Genomic DNA, 18807 nt, shown 5'->3' with positions numbered 1-18807 from the left:
GGTCATGATCTCACAGTTTGTGAGTTCGAGCCCCACGTTGGGTTCTGTGCTGACAGCTCAGAGCCTGGAGCCTGCTTCGGATTCTGTGTCTCCCTCTCTCTCTGCCCCTAACCCACTCGCATTCTGTCTCTGTCTCTTTCAAAAATAAAAAACATTATGGGGCGCCTGGGTGGCTCAGTCGGTTGAGCGTCCGACTTCAGCTCAGGTCATGATCTCACGGTTTGTGGGTTTGAGCCCCAAGGCGGGCTCTGTGCTGACAGCTTAGAGCCTGGAGCCTGCTTCAGATTCTGTGTCTCCCTCTCTCTCTGCCCCTTCCCTGCTCATACTCTGTCTCTCTCTGTCTCTCAAAAATGAATAAACGTTAAATAAATAAATAAATAAATAAAATTAAAAAACATTAAAAAAAAAGATACTAGGTATATTTAAGAACACAGAGCTAGATAGTGACAATATCAGGACCAGATCATTTATTTTTAATCTATCTGAATCTTTACATTTAAGGCAAGTTTCTTACAACATACAGTTGGGTCTTTTTTTTTTTTTTAATCTACTCTGACAATTTCTCTCTTAATTGGTATATTTAGACAATTCATATTAAAAGTGATTATTGGCAGAACTAGATTAATAACACATTTATAACTGAGGTCTGTTCATTGCATTTGTTCTGTTTCTTTTTCTTCTGCCTTATCTGGTTTTAACTGAGCATTTTATAAGGTTTCATTTTATCTCCTCTATTATAATATTAATTATATTTCTTTTTAAACTTTTTACAGTTGCCCTAGTGTTTCCAAAACACATTTTAACCAAGTGCAGTCCACATTCAAGTCACACTGTGTAGCTCCTGTACAGGGAAGGCACATTCTAACAGAGTACTTTGAATTCATCTCACTCACCCCAAGGATACTGCTGCCATTTACTTCACTCATTCATATGTTATAACCACCCAATATATCATTATTATTACTTTAAACAGTAATTCTTAAGATGAAGAAAAATAAAAATAGGAGATTTTCTTTTACCTTCATTTATTCTTCTTTGTATGGATGCAAGTTTCTGTCCTGTACAATTTTCTTCTGCTGGAAGAACATATTTTTTAAATGTTTACTTATTTTTTCTTTTGAGAGAGAGAACACGAGTTGGGGAGATATATATATAGAGAGAGAGAGACAGAGGATCTGAAGTGGACTCCTTGATGATAGCAGAGAGCCTGGTGTGGGGCTCAAACTCACAAACTGTGAGATCATGACCTGAGCTGAAGTTAGATGTTCAACTGACTGAGCCACCCAGGCACTGCTGGAAGAAAATAGTTTAATATTTCATATAGGGCTGGTCTGGCAAGCTACATATTCCCTCAATTTTTATTTGTTTGAGAAAGCCTATTTCTTCTTCACTATTGAGGGATAATTTTGCAGAATATAGAATTCTAGGTTGGTGGCTTTTCTTTTTCAACATCTTTGATATTTCATTCCGCTTTCCTCCTGCTTGCTTGGTTTCTGGTGAGAAGTTGACTGTAGTTCTTATCCTCTGTGAGTAAGGTCTTTTTTTTTCCATTCTGGATTCTTTCCAGATTCACTCTTTAGTTTTCTGTAATTTTAGTATGATAGGCCCAGGTGTCATTTTTTTGGTATTCATTCTGCTTGTTCCCCAAGATTTTTGGATCTGTGATTTGGTGTCTGTCATTAATTTTGGAAAGTTCTTGGCATTATTTCAAATATTTCTTTAGCTCTGTTCTTTCTTCTTCTGATATTCCAATTACACGTCTGGTACACATTTCAAAATTGTGAGATTGTTTCATAGTTCTTAGATGTTCTGTTCTGGTTCTTTGTTTTGTCTTTGCATTTCTATTTGGGAAGTTTCTATTGACCCATTTTCAAGCTTACTGATTCTTTCCTTGGCCATGTTGAGTCCACTTATGAGCCCATCAAAAGCAATCTTAATTGATGTTAGAGTGTTTTTTATCTCTAGCATTTCCTCCTGATTCTTTCTTAGAATTTCTATCTCTCTTATATTTCCCATCTCTTCTTGCATGTTGCCTACTTTTCCCATTAGAGCCTCTTTTATTTTTAAGTTGAGTTGTTATTTATTTTGAGAGAGAGATAGAGAGCAAGTAGGGAAGGGAGACAGAGAGAGAGGGAGAGAGAGAGAGAGAGAGAGAGAGAGAGAGAGAGAGAGAGAATCCCAAGCAGGCTCTGCGCCATCAGCACAGAGCCGGATTCAGGGCTCGAACTCACAAACTGTAAGATCATGACCTGAGCCTAAATCAAGAGTCAGAAGCTTAACTGACTGAGTCACCCAGGCAGCCCTCCCATTAGAGCTTTTAACATGAATCATGGTTATCTTAAAATCTCTGCCTGATAATTCCAACATCTGTGTCATATCAGAGTCTGGTTCTGATGCTTGATCTCTTCAGACTTTTTTCTTGCCTTTGGTGTGCCTTGGAATTTTTGGTTGAAATCCAGACATATTGTATTAAGTAACAGGGACTGAGCCTTTAGTGTGAGGATTATGTATTTCTGGCTAGGAGGTGGACTCTGTTTAATGTTTCCTGTAGCTACAGGTGCCATTTATCTTCTCTCTTGACTTTGGGCTTCCCTAAGTACTCCTCATCTGTGAAGTGAAAGTTGGTACGTATCTTGCAGCTCTTTCTAATAATTCCAGTTACTCTACTGGAGCCCTGTTGGAGAGGTGGTAAAATGTGAGGGAAGAACATACTGTGACCTCATTGAGAGCTCAGCATTCATGTGAGTTATGCCTCTGGCCTATGACCTTCACAAGTGATTCTCTACTGGCATAGATTTTCCTCCCTAAGTGAGACTGGAGGTTAGAGGGGGCTGAAGGGGGAGCAATGCCTTTCCCCCAGGTGGGATGAGGCTCTGATGTAGGCTTTTTCCCTGGAGTATAGTCTTTGTTATGGGCAATGCTCTGGGTTGAGTAACAATGGTTACTCTTCCCCTGCCCCTGCCAGAGTCATTAGGAGATTTTTATAACATCTTCATCTGATAACCTGATGGGGTTATGGAAGGTAAAGCCCACAAAAGTGTGAAGCCCCCCTAAAACTGAAGGCCCCCAAAGTTTCTCACTTTCAGGCTAGTCTACACTCACTCTCTAGAAATTCATCAAAATTACCTTTAAATTTTCCTATTGGTTTATGGCTCCAGCAGCTTCTGCTCCAGGTAAGCAGATCTTAGATGTGTCTCCGGATTTTCCTGTTTCTCTAGATTTCAAGGTGGCAGTTTGCTCTGCTGTTATATAGACTGAATATTTGCATTGATCTCCCCCTCCCCACCCCCCCATTATATGTTAAAACTCTAACATCCAATGTGTTGATGTTAGGAGGTAGGCCTTTGGGAGTCTATTAGGTTGTGAAGGTGGAACTTTCGTGAGTGAGATTAGCACCCTTATAGAAGGGACTCAGCTCACTTGCCCTCTTTCCACCCCGTGTGAGGACCCAGTGAGAAGTGGCAGTCTGCAACCTGGAAGAGGGCTCTCACCAGAACCTGCCCACACTGGCACTGATCTCAGACTTTCAGCCTCCAGAACTGCGAGATAAATTTCGGGTGTTTACAACCATCTTTGTTACAGCAGTCTGCCTGCAGACTTCGTTCTCTGCTGGGTTCAAAAAAAAAGTAGATTTTCAGGTGACTCAGTTTTTGCTTAATGTAAGAATGGGAATGACAGACTCCAAGGTCTTTACATGTGGGAGCTGAACCTGAAGTCCCCTAATCCTTTCTACCACTCTGATCACATGTTTTTCATGTAAAGGATCCTAGATAAGCTCTCACAAATGTAACCATTATATAGAAGGGACTGGGCTCTCATGAGTACAATTAAAAAACAACTCTTTCTCCTATTGTCCCTTCAGGTATGACCGTGCACTAGTTCTTGCCCCAGCTCCAGGTGAAATCTCAGGCAGGATTAATAACTTTCTCACTGGTATTAGGTTAAAATTTTTAAAAACTTGAGATATAATTCAAATACCACAAAACTCAGGCTTTTAACGTGTGTGATTCAGTGGTTTTTGGTATATTCACGAGTTTTAGCAACAATCACCACTATCTAACCCCAAAACATTTTCATCATCTCAGAAAGAAAATCCATACTCATTAGAAGTCACTCCCCAGTTATTGCCAATGCCCCCAATCCCTGGCAACCACTAATCAATTGTCTCTGCGCTCTGCCTATTGGACATCTCATATAAATGGAATTATACAATATGTGACCTTTGTGTTTGGCTTTTTTTCACTTAGCACAATATTTTCAAGTTTTCTCAGTACTTCATTCCTTTTATGGCTGAATAATATTCCATTGTATGGATATACCATGATTTGCATATCCATTCATTAGTTGATAGACATTTGGGTTGTTTCCACTTCTTGGCTATTATGAATAATGCTGCTGGGAACATTCATAGACAGTTTTTTGTGTGGACACCTGTTTTCAATTCTTTTGTGTACACACATAGCTAGGAGCAAAATTACTGGGTTATATGGTAACTCTATGTTCAAATTTTTGAGGAACTGCCACTGTTAGATTTTTTTTTAAAGTCTTCCAGGCATCTATAAGAACAGCAAGTCTTGGGGCGCCTGGGTGGCTTGGTCAGTTAAGCGTCCGACTTCAGCTCAGGTCATGATCTTGTGGTTCATGGGTTCCAGCCCCGTGGTGGGTTCTGTGCTGACAGCTTGGAGCCTGGAGTCTGCTTCAGATTCTGTGTCTCCGTCTCTCTCTGTCCTTCCCTTATTTGTACTCTGTCTCTCTCTCTCTCAAAAAAAATAAACATTAAAAAAATTAAAAAAAAATAACAGCAAGTCTTGTTTTAGTGATTTAAAAGTACAGAATAGGAGCACCTGAGTGGCTCAATTGGTTAAGCATCAGGCTCTTGGTTTCAGCTCAGGTCCCGATCTCATGGTTCGTGAGCTCAAGCCCCATCCTGGGCTCTGCACTGGCTGTGCGGAGCCTGCTTGGGATTCTTTTTCCCTCTCTCTTTGCCCCTCCTCTGCTGCCTCTCTCTCAAAAATAAATAAACTTAAATTGTTAATAAATAAATAAGTAAAAGTGCAGAATAATAATTTAAAAATCCAAGCTCTTACCTAATTTACTAATTACAGTTCTTTCCCTTCTTCACGTTGGTCTGGACCCAAGCCTGGAGTAGAGCAAAGGGGGCTTTTATTGTCTCTACTTTACTGGTTCCACTGCCACTTATGGATCATGAATTCTGACTTGAGGTCTGCTGGGAGAGACAATTTGGTGAAAAGGAGGCACAGCCCTACATGGTGAGTTTAATTATCATCTGCACTGCTGCTGATTCTGTCTGTCACACGGCACTATGAGAATGTGTTTGGTAATGCCCTTGCGGGGAACTTCCTGTAATTCCTTTTGACCCGGGTAATGTCTCTCATATGCCCAGCCTTTTACAACTCAGTTCTCAATTGTGGGCAGTCTACCAATGTGACAGGGACTACTAATTACTCCCCAATATCAGTTTTACCCCCCTTCCTCAGAAATAGAGTCCCCAACTAGCTGAACACATGACAACTTAGAGTAATGAAAATTCCCAGCCTTGTAGCTGGTCGTGGCCTATAACCACGTTCTCACCAATAGTATGTTAGTGAGAGTCATGTGTGCAATTCCTGGGACTTGTCCTCAGATTTGGGGAGACTGCTTTTCTCCTTCCTCACAGCTGTCTGCAATGCAGAGGGAATGGATGGAGCTAGAACAATCATTTTGGGCTGTCTGGTACAAGCTATGTGTTGAGTACAGCAGAACGAGACCAAAGGATCCTGGATCCCTAACGACTTGAACCACCATACCAACCCTGGCCTGCTTACATTTGCCTGAGAGAAATTAACTCCTTTCTCTTTTAAGTCTTAAGAGAAATTTTCTCTCACTTGTAGCAAACTAAATCCTAACTAATACAATCCTTCCCTAGCTCTCTTGGATTTGCACAAGCAATTCTCTTGCCTGGTGTCCCCATTACAATAGCATGAGGCAGCCTCCTTCTGTGAGTCCACTTGGTCCTTGGGGAAACTCACGCATCCCTGTTCCTGTCATCGGTGAACATGCACAGCCCTGTCCCTCTCCACTTTCTCAGTCCAATGACCTCAGCCTCTCTTTTGTTTTCTTAGGCCTGTGTCATGCTTCACCTGTTGGGCATGTGTTTGGCCCATGTGTTGGGCATGTGTCATGCTTCACCTGTTGGGCTTCACCTGTTTGACCCCTGTTGGGTACCCTTGAAGTTCCTCTCTTTTGGGTTGAAGGGAGGAAAGAATTTCCCTCCCCCAGTATCCCTTATAGGTGAGGGGAAGGGAAAATGCCAAAACAACCCAATTCTTCTCTCCAAAGAAATCCTTCCCCCGTGACCTCTCCACCTTCCTTTGTGAATAGAGGTGGGTGATTCCTGAAGTTGACAGAACAGGCTTCATCATCTCAGCATGCCCTGCATAGAGGGTCTAGCACTTTGACTTAGGAAGTGAAGATACTCTATTTTCCTCACCTTGGGGCTTTAGTCAAAAAGAAAAAAAAAAAAAGATAGAGGACCCCAAAGCATCCGATTTTAACTTCCTTTTACATCACAGATTATAATCTCTGGTATATCCTCTTTCAGGAACCCTCTACAAGGTTGCCAATTCAGAATGGTTAACGAAGGTGTGCTTTCTTTACATCAATAGTTCAAAATTTTTATGGTCACAAATATCTTTAAGAAGTTTGTGAAAGTTGGGCCTTATCCTCACTCCTGCCCCCCAAACCCCAAGCTACTTCAAGGACTCTTTTTTTTTCTTGATGTATATTTACTTTTGAGAGAGAGAGAGAGAGAGAGAGAGAGAGAAGGGCAGAGAGGAGACAGAGGATCTGAAGTGGGCCCTCTGCTGACAGCACAGAGCCCGACATAGGTCTCAAACTTATGAGCCATGAGATCAGGACCTGAGCCGAAGTCGGATGCTTAACCAACTGAACCAACCAGATGCTCCCCCTATTCCAAGGATTCTTATACCAAGTCATGCAGAGGCAGGAGTTCTCAGAATATGATCCATGACTGGTTGACTCTGGTCATCTACCCAATGGTCCATGCATGTAGTAACAACTGGCAGAGCTGGGATTCAAACCTGGGCCCTCTCTCCCCAAAGCTTCACTCCTAACTTCCCATAAAGGCATGTGAGTGGGGCCTTCTTGGGCCGTCTAGCCCAGACCAGCCACCAGCTGGACGCACATGGCATGGAGCTGCAGAACCGCCTGGCCAAGCCCGCACAGGTTCCTGACCCACAGAGTCATGAGAAATAAATTACTGTCTTAAGCTGCTAAGTTTTGAAGTGGTTCAAGGCAGTAATAGAAACACTTTCCACAATGAGCATCCAGAATGATCAGAACTACTGAATATATGTGAGTTTAAGATTTTCTGAGTGAAAAGTAATAGTTGAGAAAAAACAAGACAAGACTGATGGAGACTCTCACTGATCTCCAGCCATTCATCACCAAGCTGCATATAAATCCTGGGTTAAAAAATGACAAATATCATCCCTTTCACAGATTTAAAACAAGTGGGAATAGTTTAAAATACTGTTTTTTTGGGGGCGCCTGGGTGGCGCAGTCAGTTAAGCGTCCGACTTCAGCCAGGTCACGATCTCGCGGTCCGTGATTTCGAGCCCCGCGTCAGGCTCTGGGCTGATGGCTCAGAGCCTGGAGCCTGTTTCTGATTCTGTGTCTCCCTCTCTCTCTGCCCCTCCCCCGTTCATGCTCTGTCTCTCTCTGTCCCCCCCAAAAAAATAAATAAATAAACGTTGAAAAAAAATTTAAAAAAAATAAAATAAAATATTGTTTTTTTTGTTTACAAAACTTGTTAACACTCTGTGTTATTTGACCTAAAATTGGTGGACCATGTATGTGTAGTCTTTCACTGAGGGATGAAACCAAAAGCCTGAGAAGTATTGCCATGAGGACTTACCCATAAAGCTAGTGGGCATCTGATCGTATTTCTAAGACATTTGGGGGATGGGGAAAAGCAGCTCCTGGAGAACTAGGTGATAAAAGGCAAGCTACAAAATACTATGGAATATCTGGTCCCACTGACAGACCCATTTGCTCCATATACTATGGAGGGGTCACATAGATATAACATCAGGTCAAAGAATCAAGTTGGAAAAGTATATATAGTATGTTTCTCTTTCTGGAGGATATATGTCTACATCTTAAAAACAATGAAAATACAAACATAAAAAATTTAAATTGTTATAGAGAACAGGAAAAAAATCAAGACTTAATATAAAGTGAAATGAAATTAAAAATTCCTAAAAGCAAAAATGAAATAACTGAGCCTAACTTTATATGTTATCAGCAGAAACCTCACGGAAAACAATTCTAAATTACTGTTCAACTAGTAATTTGACTATATATCCCTAGTGACATGTACTGTATAAAGATTAAAACCACAAGAATATTAAATTCTCTTCAGCAGTCGTATTGTTGTTGGTATTGCTAGTCAGAGACTATAGTGCAGGCATTCTGGGATACTAATTATGGTGTTGTTAGGAACTGGGAATTAGGGAGTTGGGTGTGGAAATAGATGTATTGTTGATGAAATTAAGAAACCTTGGGGCACCTGGGTGGCGCAGTCGGTTAAGCGTCCGACTTCAGCCAGGTCACGATCTCGCGGTCCGTGAGTTCGAGCCCCACGTCGGGCTCTGGGCTGATGGCTCAGAGCCTGGAGCCTGTTTCCGATTCTGTGTCTCCCTCTCTCTCTGCCCCTCCCCCGTTCATGCTCTGTCTCTCTCTGTCCCAAAAATAAATAAACGTTGAAAAAATAAAAAATAAAAAAAAAAAAAAAAGAAACCTTGTAGTCCTGAATTGAAAGTAATAGCATGAACTCATGATATACTCTCCCTTCCTTTCTTCCTCTCTCCCCTTCTCTCTCTCTCCTTCCCCTTCTCGCTTATCTTTAACCAGCAAAAAGACCTAGAAACAATTACCTACTCAGTAGTAATCAGCATTCTTGGACTGTGGTCTTGAAATATCATTTCTCACAAAAAGAAGATGGTGCTCCTTGGAGAAATCGTTGAAGTTCAGTCCTGGGATAGGAAATGTACAATAGGAGACTGGAACATCATGGCATACCTCAAAGCAAAGAAGTTTTCAAGGGCTCCTGGGTTTCTATCCAAAGGACTCAGAGCAAACTTGAATAGTTTCTTTTGGCCAAAGATGGGACAGTTTGAGCCTCAGAAAGACAATAATTGCAATAGATCGGGACACATGAAATAGGCTTAATTTATGGGTTCATAATAATACCCTCCAAAAGCTCACTGGTCCCCTCACTGGTATCTCATTGGTCTCACTGAAAGGATGCTAGGGAAACAACTCATAATTTTGAGAACTGGTGGGTAAAGGAAAAGAAGCAAGCACTTACCCAGCCTTCACTAAATGAAAATATATCTCTGGGTAGTGAAACAGCTGATGAAGGGGAGTTCCTCTAAACAGGTGTATCCTAGCTAATAAATGAAGAAGTGATAGAATCAGCATATCACCATTTTGCAACCTCTGCTGAAGAAATGGAGCATGGGGCATCAGTGGCTGCTGACATCCCAGAAAGAGACAAGATGTACGTGCCTCCAACTGGATGACCACAGCCACTTATGAGTAAATCTTGTTACAAAAATCAAACTTGAATCCAATCAAGCCTTTAGATCTAACTGCAAAGTTACAGAAGATGCAGAGTACAGAGAAGCATGTTAAACTATACTAGGGAAATACAATCGGCCAAGTCCACATTATGGGAAACTAGAGAGCAAATGTCCTGGCTCTTAAATGAATTGTGAATGAAAAAAGAGATAGGGACATGGGACCAGCATAGATTATAAGAGACTTAAAAAACATTGACTAATATGAACTATTTGGATTCCAATTAAAATACCTGGGAAAAATATTTATGAGACAATTGGGAAATCTGAACACTAACTGGATATTTAAGGATAAAAAGAGATTATTGTCACTTGTTATTTAGCATGACAATGGTACCCTGATTATGGTTTTTAAAGAGAGTCCTTTTAGTGGTACACATTGAAACATTTGTGGGTGAAATGATATTTGTAAATCCATGATTTCCTTCCCAACAACCTAGGAGGGGAAAGTGGATGGTTACAGATACAAAATCAGTAATGAATTAATAACTGTTGAAACTGAGTGATGGGTACATGGAGGCCCACTATGCTCTTTTCTCCAGTCTTGTAGATATGTGGAATTTTCCATGATTCAAGTTCAAACAATAGATTGTGCATGCATGTGTGTGTGCGCGCATTTGTGTAACTATATATAGAAAAAAATCTAGAATACTAATTGGTATTAACACATCCTTCCCATCACATCTGGTTAGAGGGGAATGAAATGGGGGAGAATAATGCCTACCTAGCAGGGTTGGGTGGTGGGATGTTATACAAAGGGGCTAGTCCATAGCGCAATCTAAATTTCCTCCTCTAGCAAGATTGATCAAGTTGGTCAGACTCAAAACCATGGGACTTGTGGGGAGGACACCATGTTCTCATTATCTCCCTCCCTGCTCCCTTGATCCTGAATCCAAGAGCCCCCACTCTAGGAGTTGAGGTGGGGTGGGTGGGAAGGAGACCCCTAGCAGAGTCTGCCTGCTTTGTTCCTCAATTAGTGCCCTCACCTCTTCCTCCTGATCTCTGTGAATCCCCTTAGGGACTTGAGAAGACAAGTTAGCTAATCTCATCAGTCATGACATTGATCAGGGTGTTCATTCGTTAATTAGTTAAAGCATTCTCCCAGGAGACCTGCCTGCAGGAGTCTGATGGTGGGGACTTGAGGCTGACTGATGGAGAGAAAACTCTTGGAAAGGGCGCTAAAACATTCATATGAGAGGCTCTTTAGAGGTCAGGGGTGTTCTCTTGGTGTTGGCCTCTGTGGACCACTGAGTAGGAGGGAGACCAGGGGCTCCATGGCACCCTATTAAACTGCCACCTTCCACTCACCCTCCACCTCTGCACATGCTCAGCCCCTTTGTGGATGCCTTCAGACTTCCTCTTTCTGTCTCCCTGGTGCCCCACTCTGGATCCCCACTCCTCCTTCAAAACCCTTCTTTGGGTTGCTGAACACTTGTTTTTGGCTTTCGTTTGCTGCTCCTACTTCTCTCCATGCCCATCCATGCTTGTTGGTGTCTCTGAAGTTCCATCTCTGGCCCTCTTCCTTCTGTGCATCTCTGGGGGGTGGTGTCACACTCATTCCAATGCCTTTTATCACCGGCGACTTCCCACTCTGCCATGGAAGCCCCTGCCTCTCATCTCCAGTCACACAGCTGACTCTGGTGTCTCACAGGCACCCAACTCAGTGTGCTCCAAATGGCACACATCATTCCTCCGTCATCACTGGTTTTCTGCCTGTTGCTCATCTTGGCGGTTCACTACCCACTCGGGTGTCCAAGCCAGGACTTCAGAGCTCCTCCTTGATTCCTTTCTTTCTCTGACTTCCAAAGTCCTGTCAGTTCTAGTTCCTTGCTGTCTCCAGCCATGGTCATCATTGTCGTCATCCTCCTTCCCCCCACCAGTCCCACCCCAGGCTTTCCGTTCATTGTTTAATGTCCACGCACTCTTCCAAAGCCAGCTCTGGCAGTTGCTTCCTCTGGGAAAGCTGTCCTGACTGCTCAGAAGCTCCCATTTTATGATGTCACAGACTGGCTTCCCTTCGGCTGTTAAGAGAGAGGAATCTAGTCTCACTGAGGCATTAGCTTCTACGAAAAGCATTTAAAGTGAAAACCCCATAAGTTAAAATTACTCTTGAAGACAACTTAAGCCACTCAGCACTGGAAGACTTGGCTATTTCTTTGGCTGAGCACCCAATAAGGCAGTATCTTAAATTTAGGACCCAAAACGTACAAAATACAAGACCAGTACCCACAGTTGTCTGAACTCTAGAGACTCACATTACAGCAGAGATTTTCACACTGTGAGAGGCAGGACTATCTAGACTCAAAAGGAGAGTGGAGGTGAGAGCAGAGTTGCCAGCCTTGTTTAAATACTACCCTTCCTCTTCTTTTCCAGTGCTGAACATGTAGTTGAACTTGCCAAAGTTACATATGTGAATGGCAGCCTCTCCCCCACCCCCACCTCTTGTACTGTAGCTTCTATCTTCCCTCCCAATTTTGGGCATTTGATTCATGACTTCATTCTCAGGACTTAGAATGGCTTCCTCCTAGAAGAAACAGAGAATGTTCGTTGAATGGATTAATGGTTTAACTCCATGGACCTCTCTAGAGATGGAGAATTCCACAGATAATGAAACAGCACATTATGCCATCTGAACAAATGAAGTGAACCCACAGGGTCAAGATCTCTATTGGCTTATCAGGATTGTAACTGGAATTAATGCTCTAAAGCAGGGTTCCCAAAGGAAAGCAGGTCTGAAAGGCTTAGATGACTCCAGATCAGCTGATCAGCAGATAATAATATTTCTTTGAAGCCTCTCCTGTGGCTGGACCAACTCATGGACGGGCTCTGGCCGGGTTCCGACTGCTGGTCCGCTTGCCTCTTTTCTCTAATCCAGGTTTAACGAGATGAGCATCATTAAGAAAGGCAGGGTGGTTATCCTTTAAGTGAACAAAGTGACTCTTCACAGAAGGACTGATTTTAATAACCCAGTGCAAGACCCCCTTTAAGGTACAGAATGATTCTGGCACATCAGTTAAGTGTTACACAAAACAGACGTGAGCATTCAAAATCAAAGGCGTTTTTCATTCATGTGAAAAAGGGATCAGTAAGCTGCATGAAAACTGGGGTGCATAAAAGTCCCTGGGGCCTCCGTCCACAGCAGGAAAAGCTCAGAGCATATTGGGCCCAGGGGGAGGCAACCTTGGCCGCCCATAACTCAGAGATAGAAGGCGGCGATCTTCAGGCGCTGCCTCTGTTTCATGTGCGGGCTCCTGTCTCTGATCTTTCAGCGGCTGCCTAATTGCCAGTGACTGTTTCTGTGGACACAAAGGTCTGCGAAATGTGTAAGGCCTGCATTTTTCCAAGGGAGACTTTTTCCTTTGCACATAAGCCAAAGATTCCTTCATACACAAATTCTTTCTTACGCAGGTCATCGGATTCTTATGCGGGAGATGTTAACGTGGGGTTCAATGCACACTGCCGAATGTAAATGTATATACACAATCTGGTAACTCGAGGGAGCAGGGATGCCAGACGGGAAGGCCAGCGATGCCATATGCATGCTCTGAATTTCCTTCACACATAGAGACTGTACTCCTAACTCAGTCCTGGGTGAATCAGTTGTTCATTTTCCAAGACTGGCCGTGGCTTTACCTCGAGTCGACCACACCCTTCAACCCAGTCTCCACTGTGACCAAAGGCACACACATGATAGCGGATATATATTGAACACTTACTGTGGGGGTCACATGAACAGACTAAATCAGCCCTATGAGTAGGTACTATTATCACCTCATTTTTCACAGATGAGGAAACTGAAGCTAAATAAGACGTCCAAGATCATCTAGCCAGTACATCGTAGGGCCAGGATTTGAAGGTAGGCAGGATTTGAAGGACTGCAGTCCTTGCTTTCGACCATGGTACACTCTTGCCTCCTGGTTGGTGGGTTATGGCTGGCTGAGCTTGGCGTTCAAGGGTCTGAGGCCAAATTCAGGTTTAGCAGAGTCGCCTGCCATGAATGATTAGGGAACTGCCTAAGGGGATCCAGACACAGAATAGAAGCACATGTATGTGTATTTACATCCCTGACTACTTAAAAAGTCCTACAACATCTGTACTCTCAGAACTGTGCCTGTCTCAACCTCTATAAATATTTACTCCTAGATTTCTGTAACATCTGACATGGAGCACGGTAATTAGAGTAACTCTCCCTGCAGGCAGAGCAGGTAATGAATCACAAACAGCCTTCTGTTTCATTTTCTGGACCAGCGTTGATATATTTCAGGTCCTGATGGATTGTAGCCCTACTTGGGGTATGCAGGACCCAGAGGAATGATGAAGGAAATTGTGCAGTAACTCAGAAAGACAGTTGCTGCTTCTGAGATTGCTGCTCGGGGGACCCTACTGCTGTCACCTTAAAGTGTGGGTGGGCGGTAGGTCAGCTTGCTGGGAGGGGGCTTTTCACCCCACTGACTTCTAGGGCCTTAGCACCCCATTCAAAGGATGGCAGAGTCTTTGGCTTTGGGGTGGACTGAGGACAGAACAGTCCCTGCCATCTTTGTAGGCAGGCAGATGCGAAGCTGGTTTGATGGGATAAATGGTGAAAATCAGGGTGCGTCTTTGACAAAAAAAAAAAAAAAAAAAAAATAGGTTAGATCTCAAACAACATCAGGCAAACATGGGTAAAAATGTAAATGACAACTACCTTATTTGTTAGTAATTCTAACATTATCATCAAATGTATAAAAGCACATTTTAAAACAGGGATGAAACTTATTTAACATGATGGCCAATATGATGGCCATCAGTTTTATCTTACGCCACTTACAACTGGTACATTGAAGAAAAAACAAGGGCTGTGTCATGCTAACATTTGTTCGTAGAATGCCTCGGTTATCCAAAAGCACAGCAGCTATCCATTTACTGAGAACCAGTCCAGGAACTAAACCTGAAATTGAAGCTGGAATTGTTCTCCTTGACTTTGCAATTTAAACCACTCTCATTAGCATTGTCTGGTTCCGGGGTTCTCAACTGTAGGAGACATTTGGCAATGTCTGGAGACATTCGGATTGTCATGACTAGGGGGTGTTACTGGCACCTAGTGGGTGGAGGCCGGAGGCACTGCTCGACATCCACGGGACAGTGGCTGACACAAAAATATTACTTGGCCCAGAATGTTAATAGTGCCAAGGTTGAGAAACTCTGGTTTAGTTTGGTGTTTACAAATATAAGTAGAGGAAAGGTAACCTTCACTGAGGGTTTGTTTACCTTGGGGCTGTGCTCTCCGTTCTAAGGCCCTGTTCACCTGAACTAACTCATTACTTGCCACAGCAAACCTATGGGGTAGGTACTGTTCTTACCCAGGCTTGCGTGAGGTGGATGAGGCAGATAGGGAGGTTACACCCTACTGAGTGCCTAAGAAGACTGAGACCCAATATTAGAGAAGACTTGGGCCTCCCAGCTCTAGCCCAAGGCATGGCAGCGCCTCTGTTGCATTCACATGCGCACAACACAGGGCAGAGTGGCTTCTGTCTCTGTTGATAACACCCCCACCCGTTCATTTTCAGGGTAGCAGATAAGTTGCTCTTGGGGCTCCCCACTCTTGCAGGCACAGCATCTGCAAAGAGTTGGAAAATCACAGCACCGGACTACCCCTGCAGACCCTAAGGAAGCCTTGCGGCACCAAGGGCATCTCTGCTGACTCTTTTGCTTCCGAACAGGCAAGGACCTGGTTGGCAGACTGCAACGACCAGCCGGGACAGAGTCAGATGTTGCAGCTTTCCGAGGAGTGATTTCAGAAAGACCACTTTTGATGTGAGCTATCTTTGTGGGACTGGTCGGCAGCTCTGCGGGAGAGCTACAGAAGGGATAACGGAAAGCTCCAGGCTACAGCCTGTAGGAGGAACAGTCCAGTACAACATACCGTGTAAAGAGGAGTGGACCACCAGCAAGAAAGACAGGGAAGCGGGCAGCTAGTTCCCAAGAGGGGGGTTCTTTGGTACCCCTAAACATCCAAAGGCTGGCTCCAAGGATGGGATGGATGCAAAACTCATCATGTAGCTTGCTTACGACAGGAAGCCTCTGTTGCAACCACCTGGAGGACTTGTTAAAGAGATTGCTGGGTTGCACCCAAATTTCTAGCAAATTCCCAGGTGATGCTGATGCTGCCAGTCCAGGACCACTGTTTGAGAGCCACTGGCCTAGAACCTCCCAGTAGTTGTTAAGCTACCTGACTCTCTGAGGTCTGTCATCATTACTTAACTGCAAAGGACATTTTTACCCCACTTTCTTCAAATACAGTATTCATAGGAGCCACTGTTTCAAGCACAGCAAATGCACCAAACCTCCACTCAAGTTGTATTAAGAACGTGAACGTAAGCTTCACCCCAGCATCCAAAACAAAAGAACCTGGATCTATCATCTGTTTTAATTTGTTCAAATGGTTCCTTGCCCCCATTAACGTGAACGATTGGGAGTCAACCAGACTTAAAATTTATTGCGCATGGAACGAGAGCTATCACCTTGACTTGAGAACCCTTGAACCCTTTTGACCACGGTCTGAGTGGGACTTGGGAGTGAAAATGTGAGTTTCAGGTTGTTCTGAAATTCTCTGCCATGATACCTTGATCACAATAAATCTGATGTGCATGAAGCAAATCTTGTAATTACTTCTGGAGCCTACATCTGAAATCCAGATTGGTGGCTTGGTTTCGGCAACACACAGAATATACTTCTGGATTGCCACCATTTGTTTGTTTTTCCCATTCAAAAACTGTCTCTTTAAAGCTTGACTTTAATTTCCCATCAACCTTGGCCCTATGGGACTGATGTAGTAAAAACCCAACTTTTGGTCAGCAAATGAAATAAACTGTTTTCAAGACACATCTGGAGTAAATATGGATGGTAAAGAGGTGCTACTTTTACCATCACTTTTCTGACCATCCGTTTCACAAATTATTTACAGGTCTCTCAGAAACCGGCTTCTCTGTTACTCAGTCGGCCGAGAAGCGGCCAGGCCCAGCCACCGGCCCTGATGTGCTCGTTCTCATGTGACTCATTACTGCAAATGGAGGTGTTGGCCCCAACTGCTCTGGAGCAGCTGAAAACTATCTCATTATGTAGCACCCAATCAAGGCCTTTTTCTTCTTTCTTTTTTTAAATCCTTTTCTTGACTCTCACCACATGGAAGCGTTTTGAGAACTGGTTCTGAGGGCTTCGGGAAGCGATTCCGGGACTCCCCGCGCCGACGACAGGCCTCACTTTGATGTCTGTGCTAAATGGCTGTTTCGGGGAAGTGCGCGTTCTCTGATCCCCCACCCTCCTTCCTTCCTATCGCCACCAAACATGGAGGCTTTCTCAAATAGGTTTTGCAAAACCGAAAAGTTTCTGCACTTATTCCTAGTTTCCAAACTCTCTCTTCCAAAGCAGACCCAGTGTTTGTCCTCATTCCTGACGAAGCCATACAGAAGGGCGGTCCCAGCAGTGCTGTGAAGGGAATATGGTCAATGATAACATAACAAACGTCTGTGAACACCTGTCGTGGGCCAGGCCCTGTGCTGAGCCCTTTAGATGTACTATCTCATGTAATCTTAAAAATGACCCTAGGTCTCAGCACTGCTATCGTTCCCACTTTGAAGATGAGAGAATTAAAAGAATACAGTATGTTCTATCTGGGACGACAAAGCCATTAAGTCTTATACAGCTATTACGCTGTATAAGAGACAAACACAGGTTTAGAATGTGTGTCCTTTTTTAAAACTTAAAAGTGTAACATATTTAGAAAAACGAAAAACCCGGAATGTATATAACTCAATGAATTTTCATAAACAGTCATGTAAAGAACACTCGAGCCAAAAAAAAAAAAAAAATACATTACCAGCACCCAGAAGCCCCTTTCCTGCACCAGTCACTAGCCACCCACTCTGCACAGGAACTGTTATCATGATTTCTTAGATCTTAGATTAGTTTTGTCAATTTTTGAACTTAAATGGAACCAATATGTATTGTTTTGTGTTCAACCTTTTTTTAATCCAATATTACAGTTGTGAGATGTATCTGTGATAGTGTAACAGTTTTTTCATTGCTGGCTAGTGTTCCATGGTGCGAACATACCAAAATTTATTCTGTTGTCAATGGGCCAGGGTTATTTATAAACTTGGGCCATCAAAAATGATGCTATGAGGAACATTTTGGAACATCGTGCCTACTGATGACATATATGGATACATTTCTGCTGAGCGTATATCCATCTGGGAGTGGAAGTTCTGGGCACATTCAGCTTGAACACATACTGCTAGCATTTCAACCTGTGCATTATGAGTTGGCAAATGACTTGAGGGGTATTACAGACTGAACCGTGTCCCCCCCCCCCCCCCCCCCCCCGCAAATTCATATGTGGAAGCCCCAAATTCCCATGTAACTGTTTGGAGATAGAGCCTTTAGGGTGGCAATTAATGTTAAATGAGGTCACAAGAGCCCTAATTTGACAGGATGGGCATTCTTTCAAGGAGTGGAAGAGACATCAGGGCTCACTTGTTCTCTTAGCACATACCAGAGGACAAAGTGGGAAAGTGACCGTCTGTGGCCAGGAAAGAACAGAGTCCTCACCAGAAACCCAACCTGTCAGCACCTTGATCTTGGACTTAAGCCTCCAGAACTGCGAGAAAATAAATGTGTAAGCCACCCAGTCTGTGGTGTTCTGTTGTGACAGTCTAAATAGACTGATACAAGGGGAAAAGTGGTACAGAAGTTTGGGCTCACCTCAATGAGCTTGCTTTCTATTTAGGATCTTGGCCTTTCTTGTTCTGGTGTCCTGGCAACTCTGAGCTCACAGCTTCGTCTCTCCAGCTCTTGGACTCTGCGAAAGCTCGGGTCAGGGCTGCGGCCTCTTAGTGGCTCTCATGTGGTTTTCAGCCCCTCATCCTTGTGTCCCTTCCAACATGGCAAAGCCTTGAGGGAAAACAGGCTTTGAGGGTGGCCTGTCAAAGTTTACTCTGTCATTACTGGAAATAGAAATCTAATTGGTAGTTGTTAAAACAAGGAACTTACGAATAGCTGTAAGAAACAGAACTCCAGCAGGACTAACTCAGCAATTCTGACCACTTTCAATTACAGTATTTCTCAGGGTCAAACACCTATTCAAGGGTAGAATCTGCTGGTTTTTGAA

The sequence above is a fragment of the Lynx rufus genome, unplaced genomic scaffold (genome assembly GCF_022079265.1).
Source record: "Lynx rufus isolate CCGP_SWC_20201006 ecotype Redwood Valley unplaced genomic scaffold, mLynRuf1.p SCAF_7, whole genome shotgun sequence".
NCBI classification, from domain to species: domain Eukaryota; kingdom Metazoa; phylum Chordata; class Mammalia; order Carnivora; family Felidae; genus Lynx; species Lynx rufus.
The sequence above is the reverse complement of the archived record's forward strand: the minus strand, read 5'-3'. Positions refer to the sequence as shown.